Below are 20144 nucleotides of genomic sequence, written 5' to 3' on the forward strand. Positions count from 1 at the left end.
GAATCTATTTCATCCCTACGTTTTGTCTTTTCATCTTACTCACAGTCATTATATGTGGGGGGCTGCCTTTTCCTTTGGGGAATTTCTCTGGGGCAAGTCAGGCCTATTTTTCTATCTTCAGGCTAGCTAGTTTCTTAGGCTGTGCCGAGTTGCCTAGGTAGTTGTTAGGCGCAATCCACAGCCGCTTTTAGTTGTGTTTAGGATAGGATCAGGTGTGCAGTCTACAGAGTTTCCACGTCTCAGAGCTCGTTCTTGTATTTTTGGGTATTTGTCAGATCACTGTGTGCGCTCTGATCGCTAAGCACACTGTGTTTCTGGATTGCCTTCATAACACCTGTCATTAGCAAACATAACACATGACATAACGGGCGCAGGATGGCAGCAGGATGGGAGCAGCACATGACAGAACGGGCGCAGGATGGCAGCAGCACATGACAGAACGGGGGCGCAGGATGGGAGCAGCACATGACAGAACGGGCGCAGGATGGGAGCAGCACGTGACAGAACAGGCGCAGGATGGCAGCAGCGCATGACAGAACGGGCGCAGGATGGTAGCAGCGCATGACAGAACGGGCGCAGGATGGCAGCAGCGCATGACAGAACGGGCGCAGGATGGCAGCAGCGCATGACAGAACGGGCGCAGGATGGCAGCAGCTCATGACAGAACGGGCGCAGGATGGCAGCAGCACATGACAGAACGGGCGCAGGATGGCAGCAGCACATGACAGAACGGGCGCAGGATGGCAGCAGCACATGATGGAGACCATATACCTTATACATAAATGCTCGCCACCCGGGCGTAGAACGGGTTCAATAGCTAGTATATATATATAGATATATATGCGTCTGTGCATGTATTTCCATACACATACGCATATTATTATACAATTGTTTTAGGTCTACTTGTGTAATCAACCCCCTATTTTTCACTTCCTTTCAATAGGACAGTATTTTTACATATATTCTTGGGATTGTCTTGTGTTTCGGTTATGTTCCGTTTTTTTAAAAAAAAAATTCTTTCTTTTTGTTTTTTTTACTTGGAGTTTTAAAAAATTATTGCCAACAACAACCGCTGACATCATATTTACTTTTTGTGCTGTACGTCTTCGTTTGCTAAGCGGTGGGTGTGCATAGTGGGCGGCGCTCCATACGTCACGGTGACACTATGTCATCGGCCGCGCTTCTGTGTATACACAATAGGCGTTTTGGCCTTATGAACACAAATAGGTATGTGCACATGTGTGGGTTTACTTACCCGGAAATGGATCATCTTCTTCCGGCTTCACTGACACTGGATGTCTGTAACTAACGCGGCTCTCGCTATCATAACGCCTGATATCCAATCGTTGATTGTTCTTACAGGAGACAGGGAGGGTTCTATTAGCTATGGTCTCTATCATTGGTTGCTATTTATATATATACTTCAACTGGCCAGTGCCCAACCACCCCTGGACGAAGCATTTCTTGCAAAACGCGCGTCGGGTGTGGTGGGTCCTCTGTACACTCCCCTATGGTAACTACGCCTTATGTTCTAATAATTATGTTGTATATATAAGCCGCTGACAGTATTATTTTTCAACCTTGCTGTGCGTATACAGGGTCTCTACTATATTATGTTTTTCACTTGAGTATATTTATTATTTATATGAATGCATATTTGCACTAATTGGCCCTGTTTTTCACATCTAGGGCTTTTTCTGTCCTGCAGTTATCTAGCTGCTCCATTAAGTAGGAATTAGGGGAGTTGTTTCGGTGGCATCCCACCGTTTTTCTTGTACTTGTGGTATCTGCTGTGAATTTTTATATTATAGTTTTCAAATAAAGATATATATTTATTCGTGAGTCGTGACATTTGCCTTGTGTGAAGTTGTTTTTTTTTGTTTTGTATATGTATTACTTCATGGCCCCCTAAGGGATTTATTAGGTGTTCTCTGTCATAGAAGGAAATTAGGTTAGTCTGACATGACTTATTAGTTACAAACCCATGCTGACTTTGGTTAATCACTTCATTCTTATCCAGGTACTTGCATACATGTTGTTTCATACATGTTAATTTGTTCAAAGATCTTTCCTGGTTTCAGTCAGACTCATGATCATGATCCACTGTTCAGCCTGCACCTGTGAGTCTGATAGTCCGTGCACTGCAGGCACGATGATACCACTATATCGCACATGCTGTGCTGAAGCCTCAGTTCTCACACTGCACAGACCAAAGCAGCGCACTGGGGGAATGCGTCGAGGTGAGTAATGTTTTTTTTTTAACCTTTAACATCAGTATTTAAGGTGGCCATCATACTGAATGTGGGGCTGGTGGGGGCCAAACTTGCTGCATGTGAAGCTGGTGGGGGCAATTATACCAGGTGTGGGACTGCTGAGGGCCATAATACTAAGTGAGGAGCAGGGGGAGCATTAAACTGAGTGGGTTGCTGGCGGAAGCATTATACTGAGTGATGAAATGGTGAGGTCCATAATACAGGCTGTGGAGGACTGTGAGAGACCCCATATTGAGTTGGAAATTGAGAAAGCTCTCATATTAAGTTGGGGATGTGTGGTGGCCCCATAATGAGTTGTGGACTGTGGGTGCCCTCATTCTGTGTAGGGAGCTGTAAGGTTCTTCATACTTCGTAGGAGGCTATGGGGGGCTTCATACTGACTAGGGAGCTTTGTGGGAATCATACTAACAGGTCATCATACTTTGTACTGTGTATGGGGGGGAGTTATAGTCTAAACTATGGGGGGGGGCTCTTTAGGTGGATCATGCTGTTGGAGAATTATACCGTGTTGGTGGAGTAATCATGCTCTATACTGCATGTGTAGGGTGAAACTGTGAGCAGGTCCCTGTGGTCACACTATACTCAGTGTGTGTGTGTGGGTGAGAGCATTTATGGAGCATCATAATTTATAATGATCATAAAAGGGGTATCACTGGTGAGAACGCTAAGAGGTTTCAATAGAAAAATAATCACTGTGTAACGGCCACGATGTATGTCCTTCTCCTGGTTTATAAAATTTGGGAGCGCCTACCAAATATATATATATATACTTTTTTCAGGTGATGGGCCCAATTAAAACTTTTGCTATGTGGCTCATGCTATGTTGCTATAATGGATCACCTGCAGATGGACATGTGGGTCAACGCACAGTCATGCAACCACTTTCTGATGCTTTCTGAAGACTAAGTGGCCGCCTTAGGTATCTTATGCGACATCCAATTTAGCTTGCAGTACAGAATAGATAACTATGCTCCATTCTTATAGTCTTACAGGCATTACCTCTATCCAAGGGGCACAGTAGTCGGTATCATTATGTGAGGGCCCAGAAGTGGGCATTATTATGTGGGGCACTAAGAGGAGTGCTGTTATAGTACCAAACAGTAGGTGCAGTAATAGGGACACAAACGGCAAACGAAGCTCAGTATTGTGTTATCAGTAGGATGGGGAGTTTGTGCAGGTTGGGAATAGATGGGGACAGTGCTGGAGATGTGAAAAGTCAAATGTCTATTTGTTGTAATTTCTGTAGATAAGTCCTGGATGGAGAAGTTGTCATGTTGGTCTGGGCCAGATGGAAAAGACGGGAAAAGTGAACGACCCCATCAGAAAGAACATCAGCTGTAAGTCACCATCTATAACTGTTTTATGTGTTGTGAATTCTGTGGCTGAGTTCACTTCTGTGGTCACAAGTGGTATTGCAGTCTCTGGGCTTCCTCCCTCAGGTGTTTTGGTGAGCTCGTTGGCTGCCTTGCTATTTAGCTCCACCTGAGTCTGTCTTCCTTGCTCCTTGTCAATGTTCCAGTGTTGGATCTGAGCTACTGCATCTTTCCTTGGGCCTGCTGCTCTGCTAGATAAGTGCTTCTAGTTTGTTTTCTGTTTTTTCTGTCCAGCTTGCTATTTAACTTTTGCTGGAAGCTCTGAGAAGCAAAGGGGTGCACCGCCGTGCTGTTAGTTCGGCACGGTGGGTCTTTTTGCCCCTTTGCGTGGTTTTCGTTTTGGGGTTTTTTGTAGACTGCATAGTTCTCTTTGCTATCCTCGCTCTGTCTAGAATATCGGGCCTCACTTTGCTGAATCTATTTCATTCCTGCGTTTGTCTTTTCATCTTGCTAACGGTCATTGTATGTGGGGGGCTGCCTATTCCTTTGGGGTGTTTCTCTGAGGTAGGTCAGGCTTGTATTTCTATCTTCAGGCTAGTCAGCTCCTCAGGCAGTGCCGAGTTGCATATGTAGTTATAGGCGCAATCCACTGCTGCTTATAGTTGTGTGAGGATGGATCAGGTACTGCAGTCTACAGAGATTCCACGTCTCAGAGCTTGTCCTATTGTTTTTGGTTATTGCCAGATCTCTGTATGTGCGCTGATTACTGCACGCTGTGTTGCCTGATTGCCAGCCATAACAGTACAAGGAGTCACACCAATGATTCCCAATAGAGGGAAAAAAGAAATCCTGACATCATTTTTTTTTCTTAGCTCTGTCTTCAGTCTTTTTTTTCCCCTAGACATTAGAGTGCTTCAGGACACAGCTGTGGACATGGATATTCAGGCTCTGTGCTCCTCAATGGATAATCTCGTTGTAAATGTACAAAAGATTCAAGATACTATTGATCAGAAATCGATGCTAGAACCAAGAATTCCGATTCCTGATTTGTTTTTTGGTGACAGAACTAAGTTCCTGAGCTTCAGAAATAATTGTAAGCTATTTTTGGCCTTGAAACCTCATTCTTCTGGTAATCCTATTCAACAGGTTTTGATTATTATTTCTTTTTTGCGCGGCGACCCACAGGACTGGGCGTTTTCTCTTGCGCCAGGAGACCCTGCATTGAGTAGTGTCGATGCGTTTTTCCTGGCGCTCGGATTGCTTTACGATGAGCCTAATTCAGTGGATCAGGCTGAGAAAAATCTGCTGGCTTTATGCCAGGGTCAGGATGATATAGAAGTATATTGTCAGAAATTTAGAAAGTGGTCAGTACTCACTCTGTGGAATGAATCTGCACTAGCGGCTTTGTTCAGAAAGGGTCTCTCTGAAGCTCTTAAGGATGTAATGGTGGGATTTCCTATGCCTGCTGGTTTGAATGAGTCCATGTCCTTGGCCATTCAGATCGGTCGTCGCTTGCGCGAGCGTAAATCTGTGCACCATCTGGCGGTATTGTCTGAGAGTAAACCTGAGCCTATGCAGTGCGACAGGACTATGACTAAAGTAGAACGGCAAGAACACAGACGTCTGAACAGACTGTGTTTCTATTGTGGTGATTCTACTCATGCTATTTCTAATTGTCCTAAACGCACTAGGCGGTTCGATAGCTCTGCCGTTATTGGTACTGTACAGTCCAAATTCCTTTTGTCCATTACCTTAATGTGCTCTTTGTCATCGTATTCTGTCATGGCGTTTGTGGATTCAGGCGCTGCCCTGAATCTGATGGATTTGGATTATGCTAAACGTTGTGGATTTTTCTTGGAGCCTTTGCGGTGTCCTATTCCGTTGAGAGGAATTGATGCTACACCTTTGGCCAAGAATAAGCCTCAGTACTGGGCCCAGCTGACCATGTGCATGGCTCCTGCACATCAGGAAGTTATTCGCTTTCTGGTACTGCATAATTTGCATGATGTGGTCGTGTTGGGGTTGCCATGGCTACAAACCCATAATCCAGTATTGGATTGGAACTCTATGTCGGTAACCAGCTGGGGTTGTCAGGGAGTACATGGTGATGTTCCATTTTTGTCTATTTCGTCATCCATTCCTTCTGACATCCCAGAGTTCTTGTCGGACTTTCAGGATGTATTTGAAGAGTCCAAGTCTGATGCCCTACCTCCGCATAGGAATTGTGATTGTGCTATCGATTTGATTCCTGGTAGTAAATTCCCTAAGGGTCGTTTATTTAATTTGTCCGTACCTGAACACACCGCTATGCGCAGTTATGTGAAGGAGTCCCTGGAGAAGGGACATATTCGCCCATCGTCGTCACCATTGGGAGCAGGGTTCTTTTTTGTAGCCAAGAAGGATGGTTCGCTAAGACCGTGTATTGATTACCGCCTTCTTAATAAGATCACTGTTAAGTTTCAGTATCCCTTGCCATTGATTTCTGACTTGTTTGCTCGGATTAAGGGGGCTAGTTGGTTCACCAAGATAGATCTTCGTGGTGCGTATAATCTGGTGAGAATCAGGCAAGGAGATGAATGGAAAACGGCATTTAATACGCCCGAGGGTCATTTTGAGTATCTGGTGATGCCGTTTGGACTTGCCAATGCTCCATCTGTTTTTCAGTCTTTTATGCATGACATTTTCCGTGAGTATCTGGATAAATTCTTGATTGTTTACTTGGATGACATTTTGATCTTCTCTGATGATTGGGAGTCTCATGTGAAGCAAGTCAGAATGGTTTTCCAGGTACTGCGTGCTAATTCCTTGTTCGTGAAGGGATCAAAGTGTCTCTTCGGTGTGCAGAAAGTTTCATTTTTGGGGTTCATCTTTTCCCCTTCTACTATCGAGATGGATCCGGTTAAGGTTCAGGCCATCCAGGATTGGACTCAGCCGACATCTCTAAAAAGTCTGCAGAAATTCCTGGGCTTTGCTAATTTTTATCGTCGCTTCATCTGTAATTTTTCTAGCATTGCCAGACCATTGACCGATTTGACCAAGAAGGGTGCTGATTTGGTTAATTGGTCTTCTGCTGCCGTGGAAGCTTTTCAGGAGTTGAAGCGTCGTTTTTGCTGTGCCCCTGTGTTGTGTCAACCTGATGTTTCTCTTCCGTTCCAGGTCGAGGTTGATGCTTCTGAGATTGGTGCAGGGGCGGTTTTGTCACAGAGAGGTTCTGGTTGCTCAGTGTTCAAACCATGTGCTTTCTTTTCCAGGAAATTTTCTGCTGCTGAGCGTAATTATGATGTGGGCAACCGAGAGTTGCTGGCCATGAAGTGGGCATTCGAGGAGTGGCGTCATTGGCTTGAGGGTGCTAAGCATCGCGTGGTGGTTTTGACTGATCATAAGAACCTTACTTATCTTGAGTCTGCCAAGCGCTTGAATCCTAGACAGGCCCGTTGGTCGTTATTTTTTGCTCGTTTTGATTTTGTGGTTTCATACCTTCCGGGCTCTAAAAATGTGAAGGCGGATGCTCTGTCTAGGAGTTTTGTGCCCGACTCTCCGGGGTTATCTGAGCCGGCGAGTATCCTCAAGGAAGGAGTCATTGTGTCTGCCATCTCCCCTGATTTGCGGAGAGTGTTGCAGAAATTTCAGGCTAATAAACCTGATCGTTGTCCGGCCGAGAAACTGTTCGTCCCTGATAGGTGGACTAGTAAAGTTATCTCTGAACTTCATTGTTCGGTGCTGGCCGGTCATCCAGGAATCTTTGGTACCAGGGAGTTGGTTGCTAGATCCTTCTGGTGGCCATCTCTGTCACGGGATGTGCGTGCTTTTGTGCAGTCCTGTGGAATTTGTGCTAGGGCTAAGCCCTGCTGTTCACGTGCCAGTGGGTTGCTTTTGCCCTTGCCGGTCCCGAAGAGGCCTTGGACACATATTTCGATGGATTTCATTTCTGACCTTCCCGTTTCTCAAAAAATGTCGGTCATTTGGGTGGTCTGTGATCGCTTTTCTAAAATGGTCCATCTGGTGCCCTTGGTTAAATTGCCTTCCTCCTCTGATTTGGTGCCTTTGTTCTTCCAGCATGTGGTTCGTTTACATGGCATTCCTGAGAATATTGTTTCTGACAGAGGTTCCCAGTTTGTCTCGAGGTTCTGGCGAGCCTTTTGTGGTAGGATGGGCATTGACCTATCTTTCTCCTCGGCCTTCCATCCTCAGACTAATGGCCAGACCGAACGAACCAATCAGACCTTGGAAACATATCTGAGATGTTTTGTTTCCGCTGACCAGGATGATTGGGTGTCATTTTTGCCGTTGGCTGAGTTCGCCCTTAATAATCGGGCCAGCTCGGCTACCTTGGTCTCTCCATTTTTCTGCAATTCTGGGTTCCATCCTCGTTTCTCTTCAGGACAGGTTGAGTCTTCGGACTGTCCTGGTGTGGATTCTGTGGTGGACAGGTTGCAGCAGATCTGGACTCAGGTGGTGGACAATTTGACCTTGTCCCAGGAGAAGGCTCAGCTTTTCGCTAATCGCAGACGCCGTGTGGGACCCCGACTTCGTGTTGGGGATCTGGTTTGGTTATCTTCTCGTCATATTCCTATGAAGGTTTCCTCTCATAAATTTAAACCTCGTTTTATTGGTCCGTATAGGATTTCTGAGATTCTCAATCCGGTGTCTTTTCGTCTGACCCTCCCAGACTCCTTTTCCATACATAATGTATTCCATAGGTCGTTGTTGAGGAGATACGTGGCACCTATGGTTCCATCTGTGGAGCCTCCTGCCCCTGTTTTGGTGGAGGGGGAATTGGAGTATATTGTGGAGAAGATTTTGGATTCTCGTGTCTCTAGACGGAAACTCCAGTATCTGGTCAAATGGAAGGGTTATGCTCAGGAAGATAATTCCTGGGTTTTTGCCTCTGATGTCCATGCCCCAGATCTTGTTCGTGCCTTTCATGTGGCTCATCCTGGTCGGCCTGGGGGTTCTGGTGAGGGTTCGGTGACCCCTCCTCAAGGGGGGGTACTGTTGTGAATTCTGTGGCTGAGTTCACTTCTGTGGTCACAAGTGGTATTGCAGTCTCTGGGCTTCCTCCCTCAGGTGTTTTGGTGAGCTCGTTGGCTGCCTTGCTATTTAGCTCCACCTGAGTCTGTCTTCCTTGCTCCTTGTCAATGTTCCAGTGTTGGATCTGAGCTACTGCATCTTTCCTTGGGCCTGCTGCTCTGCTAGATAAGTGCTTCTAGTTTGTTTTCTGTTTTTTCTGTCCAGCTTGCTATTTAACTTTTGCTGGAAGCTCTGAGAAGCAAAGGGGTGCACCGCCGTGCTGTTAGTTCGGCACGGTGGGTCTTTTTGCCCCTTTGCGTGGTTTTCGTTTTGGGGTTTTTTGTAGACTGCATAGTTCTCTTTGCTATCCTCGCTCTGTCTAGAATATCGGGCCTCACTTTGCTGAATCTATTTCATTCCTGCGTTTGTCTTTTCATCTTGCTAACGGTCATTGTATGTGGGGGGCTGCCTATTCCTTTGGGGTGTTTCTCTGAGGTAGGTCAGGCTTGTATTTCTATCTTCAGGCTAGTCAGCTCCTCAGGCAGTGCCGAGTTGCATAGGTAGTTATAGGCGCAATCCACTGCTGCTTATAGTTGTGTGAGGATGGATCAGGTACTGCAGTCTACAGAGATTCCACGTCTCAGAGCTTGTCCTATTGTTTTTGGTTATTGCCAGATCTCTGTATGTGCGCTGATTACTGCACGCTGTGTTGCCTGATTGCCAGCCATAACATTTATGGTCTATAAGACTGCTATCTACCATTACATGTCACCATATTTTCCCCACCATAGTTGTAATCAGGGCTACTGATTAGGGGCCAAATCGATATTTCACCCCCATGACCTGAACCCCTTGCTTTGCCTATGGACAGTTGTTTTTACATAGAGATGCATTTTTTCATTATTTTGAACATTTTTAGGGCACTTCTTCAGTTGGGTTTCGAAGCGGTCCCACCTCAAAAAGATAATGTGTGCATATACTCTTAAACCATGAGTGTATTTTATATAGGTATACCATTTCTTTATTTTCCCTTATACTACATATTCTATACATTTTAGAAATCTGTGATATGTGACCTTGCCATTTCTTGCCATCTCAGTGATCACACCCATGGAAAAATAATAGTCGTGTGAATTACATAAATCACACCTTTCACATTCATCCTATTTCATGGCAGGTTAATGGCTGAAAGCCTTAAGCTAATAATAGGCTTGCCTTATTTAGATTATATTAAAATGTATTATGAATTTCTGAAGAAGAAATATATTGTCTTTTCTCATTTTCATTTAACTCCAACTATTACTTTTCCACTTAATTATTCCAATTTTATATTGGTTTATGGAGATTTCTGTCATTCCTATTTAGATGAAGGATTAGATTTAAAGCTATAGATTTGCCAGGGGTGCTGTGCATCAGCCATGCTGCAGCTGTCATAGTGCATGGGGTTAATGGATCTCTAGAACAGAGCAGAACCAAACCACTGCTGTAAAACTGGTCACACAATATGTTAATGGAGAAAATAACATTCTAAAAACTAACTAGTACAAACACAATACAACAAAGCATTCATGGTAGCTATCTCCTATATATTAAAAGGAACCTGCTGTTAAAATTGTATCTGACCTGTAGACAGGATATTATAGAGCAAGAGGAGCTGATGAGATTGATATATATGTTCGTGGGATCGGTTTTAGGAAATTTATTATTAATTTTTATTCTTTTATTCAGTGAAATCTCTGGTATTTATAGTATATGAGTAGAGGGGGCGCTCCTACTCAGTGATTGACAGATTTTCCTGTATGAAAATGTAACACCCCAGGTAACCAGTTGTTACTGTGATGTTGCTTTCCTTTCGGGGAGGGCGATATCATGCTTGGAGGCAAGAAGGATTCTCTTTACCAGGTAACGCACCCACATTCAACACATTCCGAATCCAGGCTAGAAGGTGGAGCTCTGAACCCGAATTCAGGGGTGCTTCCTGAGCTTTAAGTGTTCTGGTCTGGAGGAGGAGTTAGGCAGTTGGTCCAGGAAGACCAAGGAGAGCAGACAGCGGAGTCGTGCAGCCAGGTCTGAGCTGCAGCTCCAGGGAAGGAAGTGAACGTGAGGGGTTGGAAGTGATGGAGCTACTGAGGAGGGGAGCACAGTTGAGAAGGAAAGGGGCTTGGAGGGGAACTGTGACCGGGCACCCTCAGAGCCGAAGCACAGGAATCAGGCATCGGGAGCCCGATGCTGTGGCGTACTCCAGGACACATGGCAGAACCAGAGGGCATAGAACAGTATGTGATTTGCCCACACCACACCTGAAGGTGAAGCAGCACCTGAAGAGCCCGGGTCATGACAGAGACCTTTTCCCTTTTAATTGGGCGCCCAGGGCCACGGACCGGGTTGCAGCCACTGTGACATCCCCTTTAAGTGCGACCGCACTTAAGTACCCCACTGCCCTGACGGGCAACTCAATTTCTGGAGTCACAAACAGGATGGACCGACCCATTGAAATGGGTCCTGTGCGCCATGGACTATAATGGACTGTGTGAAACTGTTTGATGGCTGCCATTGTTGCACCACGAGGCTGATAAAGGAGGAAGATGTGTTGCCATGGGTGGAGTTCAAGAACCGGTGCGAAAGCTGGATCCACCCCCTACAGAGACTTTAATGCCACCAAAACATGTTCATCACCAGGAGGATTCGCCCCCGGAGATGGCCAGTGGGAAAATGGGGAAGAGACCACCCACGAAGGAGAAAAGAGCAAGACGCGGGAAAGCGTGGCCGCAGCATAGCTGCACGCTACCCAGAAGAAGCAATGGCAGACAGGAGTGGAGGGCCGCTATGACCTGCTGACACCAGGAGAGATGTCCCCGGTCCACAGCAACAAGAAACCCCAGACCAGAAGATTACCTTAGATCGGAGCTCCTTGGCACGGAGATGGAGGAGCTGGCCGAACGACTCCTGCGCACCCAAATGACAACGGTGGCCGCATGGAAGGAGTCCCTGATCCGGAGGATGACGAATGCACAGCCTCAGACCTCACCACCAGTGCTCACAACTCCAGCAGAGCCAGAAAGGGTGGCACTGCTGAAAAAGATGGCGGCGCCGATGACAGACCCGGAGCCTGAGCCCTTGACCCCAGTGGAGCCGGAAAGCGAGACGCTGCTGGAGGAGACAACAATACCGCAGCACCAGGCCCTTCAGCCAGCGATCCTGACCCCAGATGAGGCAGAGAAGGACACTGGCACTGGCAAGGTACGCAAACTGCCCTGGTAGCTGAAGACACCCTGGTGGGAGCCCTAGAACCTTCACCAACCTTAACACCTGGCTAGATAGTCACCGTTACAGTAACCAGGGACCACATGACAGACTTGAGAAATGATTTAACTGACCCAATGGTACCTGAACCATTGCCCCTGAAGGATTGCAGGCCAAAAGAGACTATACAATGGAGGCACCCTGAAACTGATCTGATGGGATTCCCAATAGAGGCTCAGACAGCAGCTAATAGTGTAAGGATAACAGAAAAGGAAGAGTATTGCAGACAACAGGTATTAAAACTGTTCACAGAGGAGAGACAATGCAGAACTAGATGGGGAGGAATGCAATGTGCTAGTTAAAGCCAGATCCTTTAACTGTAACCCAGTGGGTAGAAGACCAATAAGAACAGGAACTGTTGTAACCTTTAATTTGGACAGAGGATGGGGATTTATTAAAGAACATGGAGCACATATTGAACTGTTTGTAAACCGCTGTTTGTAAACAGACGTTGAGTCACATCTCCTAAGAGGACACCCTGACCGTGACTTGCACCCAGGAGACAAAGTGACCTTTACCCGGGACCATGGAGAGAGGAGATACTACGCCCTACATGTAAAAAGGTGCCTAGGACAGCATATTCATACCCGTGTAGCCACTGAAAACGGAACGCAAACCCAGGCAACACAGACCTCTGATGATGGACAGTTTTCTATGGAGTCACCAGTTGTGACAAACACCAAAGGACTTCCCCAGTCAAGAAGCTGTGTGCACCAGGACCTCCCCTGGAAGGACAAGTAGAGAGACATTTACCTGCTTGAAAATGTTTATTATGTTTGATTATGCTGTGTTGATGTTTTCTTTCCAGTCAAAGGACAATAGGGTAATGAACAATAATTACCTGAGAACCTACTTGTAAATAGTTGGCACCTGTTCAGGTGCCCTTTATTGGTTTTACCACATGCTGGCAGCATGAGTAGGACCCTGTTTGGTTTTGCTTGTTTTTACAGACCCGAAGCGAAACAGCATGGTGTAGCGGAGACCAGGACTAGTCAATATGCCTTGGTATTTCAATTTTGCACTTTATACCTGTGTGCACTTATGTAAAGTTCATGTTATGCAACATTCAAAAAAGCATTCCTCCCATAAAGGGATGCTTAAGTTTTTACCAGTTAACCTGTTGACATGCATGTCTAAAATCATTTTATGTCTTTAACCTATACTGTTGCTTTTCTTTTCCCATTACGGGAGTACTGGAGTTAACGGGGGGAGTGTAACACCACAGGTAACTGGTTGTTACAGTGATGTTGCCTTCTGTTCAGTGAGGGTGATATCATGCTTGGAGGCAAGAAGGATTCTCTTTACCTGGTAATACACCCACATTCAACACATTCCAAATCCAGGCCAGAAAGGGGAGCTCTGAACCTGGATTCAGGGGAGTTTCCCAACCTTTAAGTGTTCTGGTCTGGAGGAGGAGTTAGGCAGTTGGTCCAGGGAGACCAAGGAGAGCAGACAGCGGAACTGTGCAGTCAGCTCTGAGCTGCAGCTCCAGGGAAGGAAGTGAACCCAAGGGGTTGGTAGAGGTGGAGCTACTGAGGATAGGAGCACAGTGGAGAAGCAAAGGGGCTCGGAGGGGAACTTTGACTGGGCACCCTCAGAACTGAAACGCAGGAACTGGGCACCGGGAGCCCGAGGCTGTGGTGTACTCCTAGACACACAGCAGAACCAGAGGGCATAGAACTGTATGTGATTTGCCCACCCAACACCTGAAGGTGAAGCAGCACCTGAAGAGCCCAAATCATGACAGAGACCCTATAAAATGGCTCAAGTTGCCCATCATATAGGTAACTGTCCCAGGACAGGAGAGAGAGGACTTTGCCAGCAGCTACATGGAGCAGGGACTTCGCTCACTAGCACGATTAGGAAGGCTTATGAACCTCACCTGGGAGAGGGATTCATGATTACCTCCAGGCCGGCCGAGCCAAACCATCACCTGTTCCTGGTGTCCTGGACTGTGGACTGCTACTGTCAGTAAACTAGGTAAAGACTTTACAACTTTGTGTCATCCACTTATTTGCCGGCATACACCATCCTTGCCCATACACCTTGAGGGCCATGGGGACCCTGCTTAACCTGTGGGAAGCATCACCATATTGCTGCAACAACATTACCCCAGAGGACCCCTTTCAGCAGCGTTGGTCCCCTCTGACCGAGAACCACAGGTGGCATCATGAACACAAACTTTACAATTCCCCTTAAAAGACCTTTCCTTTTTTAATTGGGTGCCCAGGGCCACGGACCGGGTCGCAGCCACCGTAACATTCCCTTTAAGTGTGACCGGATCCGGTGCCGAGTACCCCACTGCCCTGACAGGTGACTAAACTATGGATGTAGAGATAGCTGTCAGTCACTAGTAGGACCACCCACTGGACTCATACACCCAAGGATTTCAATGAAAAAATACAAGTTATATTAAATCTTTTCCCACAAACCCATATATCTTTCAGCTCAGCTTCTCTTTTTCTATCATGTATTGTGTACAGATCTGACTGCAAGCGGTGACAGCTGAAGCTTTCAAAATGTGTTTCCTATTAATATATTGCAATCATCATATTATACATCACTGTGTACTTACAATTGCTCATTCTGTCCTTCTACCATTAATTCTTCTCTTTTCAATTAGATCTATGACATCATGTGATTAAAAACTGACTAGCTGAATACTTCTAAGCTCTATGTATAAAAGAAGGTCAATTTTCTCTGCACAAGTTATGAGTCACTGCAAAAGTCCCTGGCAGGGGAAGGAGCAGAACAGCTGGGACAAGAGTTGAATAGGAGAATGATTTATGGAAGGACAAGAGACTCCCTATTTCTACAAAGAGTAGATAAAAGAGAAGAATTAACTGGTAGAAAGGAAAAATTAGCAATAGTAAGTATACTGTGCTAAAGAATATAACTGCAATATATTTAGAGCATAAAAACTTTGATGGGAGGAGTGTTTCCTTAAGTTCTTTCTAGAGGGGCAGAGGAGAGGAGGAGGGAGGAGCTAGAGACATAACTCCTCCCTCTCCCTACTTCTGCCTACATAGAATCTTATTTGCACCAACTGCCATTTCCTATGTCAGTAATGTAGTAATCTGTATTCACTGAAAACAAATTTTACCTGTGAATTGAGTATTTTGAAAATTAATGATCAGTCCAGGAGGAGAAAGAAGCAGATTTCTCTGATACGATATATCACAAAGTTTCTTATTCTCACGTGTTTTATTGATTCATGAGTAGTGTTGAGCGATACCTTCCGATATTTGAAAGTATCGGTATCGGATTGTATCGGCCGATATCCGAAAAATATCGGATATCGCTGATACCGATATCCAATACCAATACAAGTCAATGGGACACAAATATCGGAATGTATCCTGTAATGGTTCCCAGGGTCTGAAGGAGAGGAAACTCTCCTTCAGGCCCTGGGATCCATATTTATGTGTAAAATAAAGAATAAAAATAAAAAATATTGATATATTCACCCTCGGATGCGCCCTGGTTGTAACCGCTGCAACTGCCATGCTTCCCTTCCTAAGAATGAGCGCGTGAAGGACCTTCGATGACGTCGCGGCTTGTGATTGGTCGCATGACCGCTCATGTGACCGCTCACGCGACCAATCACAAGCCACGACGTCATCGCAGGTCCTTCACGCGCTCATTCTTAGGAAGGGAAGCATGGCGGTTGCAGCGGTTACAACCAGGGCGCGTCTGAGGGTGAGTATATCAATATTTTTTATTTTTATTCTTTATTTTACACATTATTCCTCTTCCCGATACCGATTCCCGATATTGCAAAAATATCGGAACTCGGTATCGGAATTCCGATACCGCAAATATCGGCCGATACCCGATACTTGCGGTATCGGAATGCTCAACACTATTCATGAGATAAACACTTAAACGACACTTACTCGTTAAGCCCTATCCACTTTTCAGAGAAGTAGAAAGAAACGTTACTATCAATGTATTTGTGATTTTGTTTTGCTGCCTTTTTAACTAACATATTGCAAAAAAAAATTTCTGGTCATGTTAACATAAAATGCCAGACAAATCATAGATAAAAATAAACCTTGCTTTATCATAGCCAAAGGAGAGATTGATCATAGCACAAATATTCCCGTTCAGACATATCTGCATAGACTGTAGCTACATAAAATAAGATGTCTGTCGAAAATATATGCGTTAATTAAACAGAAAATTAATGTGTACTATTAATAAAAATGTGCAAAATTATGATAAAAGCTTGCTTGCCACAATATGCTTGTCTGACTGCAACTTCTGATAGAGACGTGTATTAAAATTTAATCAAATGGTTGAATACATACATTTTTAATAGGATCATGAAAACTTAAAAAGGGTCGCAAAGACGATGCCAAATACAAAGCATTTAGATAAAGAAATGAAGGGGGGTATTTTTTTTTGTATTCAGAACAGTAAAAGTGACAGTAATTAAAAATATTAATTTAAAATATAAATTTTAAATATAGGCAAATTGATTCCATTTTAATATTGAAAAGGAATTCAAACCAAAACTGTAAAATGTTTATTTTTTTTAAATAATAAAAATGAAAATAAAATAAAAAATATATACATATTTTTTTTTTTACAATAAAATTGAAAATAAATGAAAAATATATGCATAAATTTTTAAGTAAAATAAAAAGGAAAAATACCTAAAGCCCTTTTGAATATACAATCACAGCATCATTTTCTAATTATTCCGAGTACCATATAATGTCCTCTCACCTGTATAATATGAAGAATTTCTCTGCAGTCGCCGGCAAGTACGGAGCCGAGGAACAAAAATTCACCTGTGCTATTTACATGTTCTGCTGGAACCAATGGCTGATGTGTACAGCAGCTTACGAGAAATTGCTTTACCCGGCAAGATGCTTTTCCACAAAGTGCTCAGACTATAAACCTTCCTTTTCACTCTCTACATTTTTTTGTCGGCTCTTGGTCTTGCAATCTCAGCACACTCAGGTGTCTGAGATTACCCAATGAATTGTCGGCACTGGTAATACACTACCAAGGTTATCGTTACATTAACTCCCGCTGATCCAATACAGCTCTCTTCGTTGCCTGCCGTTATATACCTATGCTGCATCAGATCCACAGCAGCTCTGCTGTTACTAACACGGTAGGATCTGCTCTATGGATTATTAATTAACATCTTTCCCGTCATGCGGCCCGATGGGGCACATACTCACTCTACCCTTAAAGGAGAGTTCTCCTGTGCTTCTTGCCCCCACTCCAAGAGGAGAAGTCACAACCACTTGACACATATTCTCAAATCTAACCTAGTTGCCTTTATTCAGGACAAAAAGGGCTGCGGAGACTGTCTTAGACTACGTTCACATTTGTGTTGTTGGACGCAGCGTCGTCGACGCAACCCACAACGCATATACACAACGCAGCGTTTTGTGACGCATGCGTTGTCATAAAATAGTAAAGTTCTGGAATTTTGGCGCAGGGAAAACGCTACAAGTAGCGTCATCTGCGCCATGTCTGTGCGTCAATATGACGCATGCGTCGTAAAACGTATTACAACGCATACCAGCGCATGTCCATGCTCCCCCAATGTTTAAGATAGGGGCGCATGACGCATGCGTCGGTATCCGTTGACGACACTGCGCCCAACAACGCAAATATGAGCGTAGCCTTAGCCACATAGTTACATAAGATGGCCATAAAAATAAGGGCTAAGTAAATAAGGCAGCACACTGCAGCGCTAGAGCATACAAACTTGAAAAATGAAATTTGAACTGCATTACTGCACTAGAAATATGAAAAATAAGAGCTTTTAGCGCATAAAAATGGCCAATTTTATGTGTACCTGGTAGCCCCGTTATGGCATCTCTCTTATACCAGGTCCTAAACTTGCCTTACCTCGCTGAGAATAAACGTCTCCATCTGAATGGGTACATGTGAAAACCTCTTACTAGACTAAAATTCTCTCTCTGTGGAGGGGTATTGGACCTGCTGTAATTAAAACACCTGAAGCTAGGAGGCGGAGTGCACGATCAGAAGGCTAGAGAATATATTTCAAAAACCTGACCGGCACATCCAAACATAGACTCAGTGTGAACAGGTGCTGAACCTAGAGTCGCCAACTCGTATATAGTTAAGTAAATAAGGCAGCACGCTGCAGCGCTAGAACATACAAACTTGAAAAACGAAATTTGAACTGCATTACTGCACTAGAAATATGAAAAATGAGAGCTTTTAGCGCATAAAAATGGCCAATTTTATGTGTACCTGGTAGCCCCGTTACAGCATCTCTCTTATACCAGGTCCTAAACTTGCCTTACCTCGCTGAGAATAAACGTCTCCATCTGAATGGGTACATGTGAAAACCTCTTACTAGACTAAAATTCTCTCTCTGTGGAGGGGTATTGGACCTGCTGTAATTAAAACACCTGAAGCTAGGAGGCGGAGTGCACGATCAGAAGGCTAGAGAATACATTTCAAAAACCTGACAGGCACATCCAAACATAGACTCAGTGTGAACAGGTGCTGAACCTAGAGTCGCCAACTCGTATATAGTTAAGTAAATAAGGCAGCACACTGCAGCGCTAGAACATATAAACTTGAAAAATGAAATTTGAACTGCATTACTGCACTAGAAATATGAAAAATGAGAGCTTTTAACGCATAAAAATGGCCAATTTTATGTGTACCTGGTAGCCCCGTTACGGCATCTCTCTTATACCAGGTCCTAAACTTGCCTTACCTCGCTGAGAATGAACGTCTCCATCTGAATGGGTACATGTGAAAACCTCTTACTAGACTAAAATTCTCTCTCTGTGGAGGGGTATTGGACCTGCTGTAATTAAAACACCTGAAGCTAGGAGGCGGAGTGCACGATCAGAAGGTTAGAGAATACATTTCAAAAACCTGACCGGCACATCCAAACATAGACTCAGTGTGAACAGGTGCTGAACCTAGAGTCGCCAACTCGTATATAGTTAAGTAAATAAGGCAGCACACTGCAGCGCTAGAACATACAAACTTGAAAAACGAAATTTGAACTGCATTACTGCACTAGAAATATGAAAAATGAGAGCTTTTAGCGCATAAAAATGGCCAATTTTATGTGTACCTGGTAGCCCCGTTACGGCATCTCTCTTATACCAGGTCCTAAACTTGCCTTACCTCGCTGAGAATAAACGTCTCCATCTGAATGGGTACATGTGAAAACCTCTTACTAGACTAAAATTCTCTCTCTGTGGAGGGGTATTGGACCTGCTGTAATTAAAACACCTGAAGCTAGGAAGCGTGTTGTGAGTTCCGTCCTTGAGCTCCCTCCTGTGGTTGCTAATGGTGTTTTTGCGGGTTCTGCCCTTGGGCTCCCTCTGGTGGTTTCGAGTGGAACTGCTGCTCTGTTAGGTAGCTGTAACAGCTGCCTTCACTAATCGCCTTGCCTGGGTTTGTTATTTTGACCTGCTCTGGGCTTTGGTCCATGACTGCTGTCAATGTTCTTGGTTGGATTTGATTCTTCCCTTGGATTTCTCATATGGCCAGTCCTTGTCTGCAAAAGATAAGTTTTGCTAGTTTTGTTTGTCCATTTGTTTGGACTCTATTGCTTTGCATTTTGTCTCTTTTTGTCCAGCTTGTCATTATGTCTTATTCAGGCTAGCTGGAAGCTCTGGGAAAGCAGATTTGCCCCTCCACACTGTGAGTCGGTGTGGAGTTCATTTTTGTAAACTCTGCGTGGATTTTGTAGTTTTTAATACTGACCGCACAGTATCCTTTGCTCTCTGTCTATCTAGTTTAGTATTGGCCTCCCTTTGCTGAATTCTAATTTCATTTCTGTGTTTGTCATTTCCCTCTCCTTTCACAGTCAATATTTGTGGGGGGCTATCTTTCCTTTTGGGGGTTTTCTCTGAGGCAAGATAGCTTTCTATTTCCTTCTTTAGGGGTAGTTATATCTTAGGCTGTGACGAGGTGTCTAGGGAGTGTCAGGAACATCCCACGGGTATTTCTAGTTGTGTTGTTAGGATTAGGGACTGCAGTCAGTAGAGATACCACCTTCTAAGAGCTCGTTCCATGTTGCGTTTTAGCCACCAGGTCATTTCACTGTGGCCTCTTAACCACCAGGTCATACCAGTACAGCAGGCCCAGAATGAATTGAATGCATCTCAAAAGAAGGAAAAAAAAAAGAGTTCTGAACCATTTTTTTTTCTGTGCTCTGTTCTGTCTTTTTTTCCCTCTTGATATCTGGGTGGTGCTGGATGTAGGCTCTGGTATGGAGGTTCAG

The 20144-nt window shown here is 44.6% G+C and overlaps 1 protein-coding gene across 1 annotated transcript in view; it reads right to left on the minus strand.

Annotated features, from left to right (window-relative positions):
- Positions 1 to 17009, minus strand: part of MMEL1 (membrane metalloendopeptidase like 1) — a 469687-nt gene extending 452678 nt beyond the window's left edge. The window contains exon 1 of the mRNA XM_069742374.1: positions 16631 to 17009. The gene's annotated coding sequence lies outside the window, so the exon portion shown is untranslated. The remainder of the gene's footprint in view (positions 1 to 16630) is intronic.
- Positions 17010 to 20144: the final 3135 nt, after the last annotated feature.

Source organism: Ranitomeya imitator, chromosome 10 (assembly GCF_032444005.1).
Source record: "Ranitomeya imitator isolate aRanImi1 chromosome 10, aRanImi1.pri, whole genome shotgun sequence".
NCBI classification, from domain to species: domain Eukaryota; kingdom Metazoa; phylum Chordata; class Amphibia; order Anura; family Dendrobatidae; genus Ranitomeya; species Ranitomeya imitator.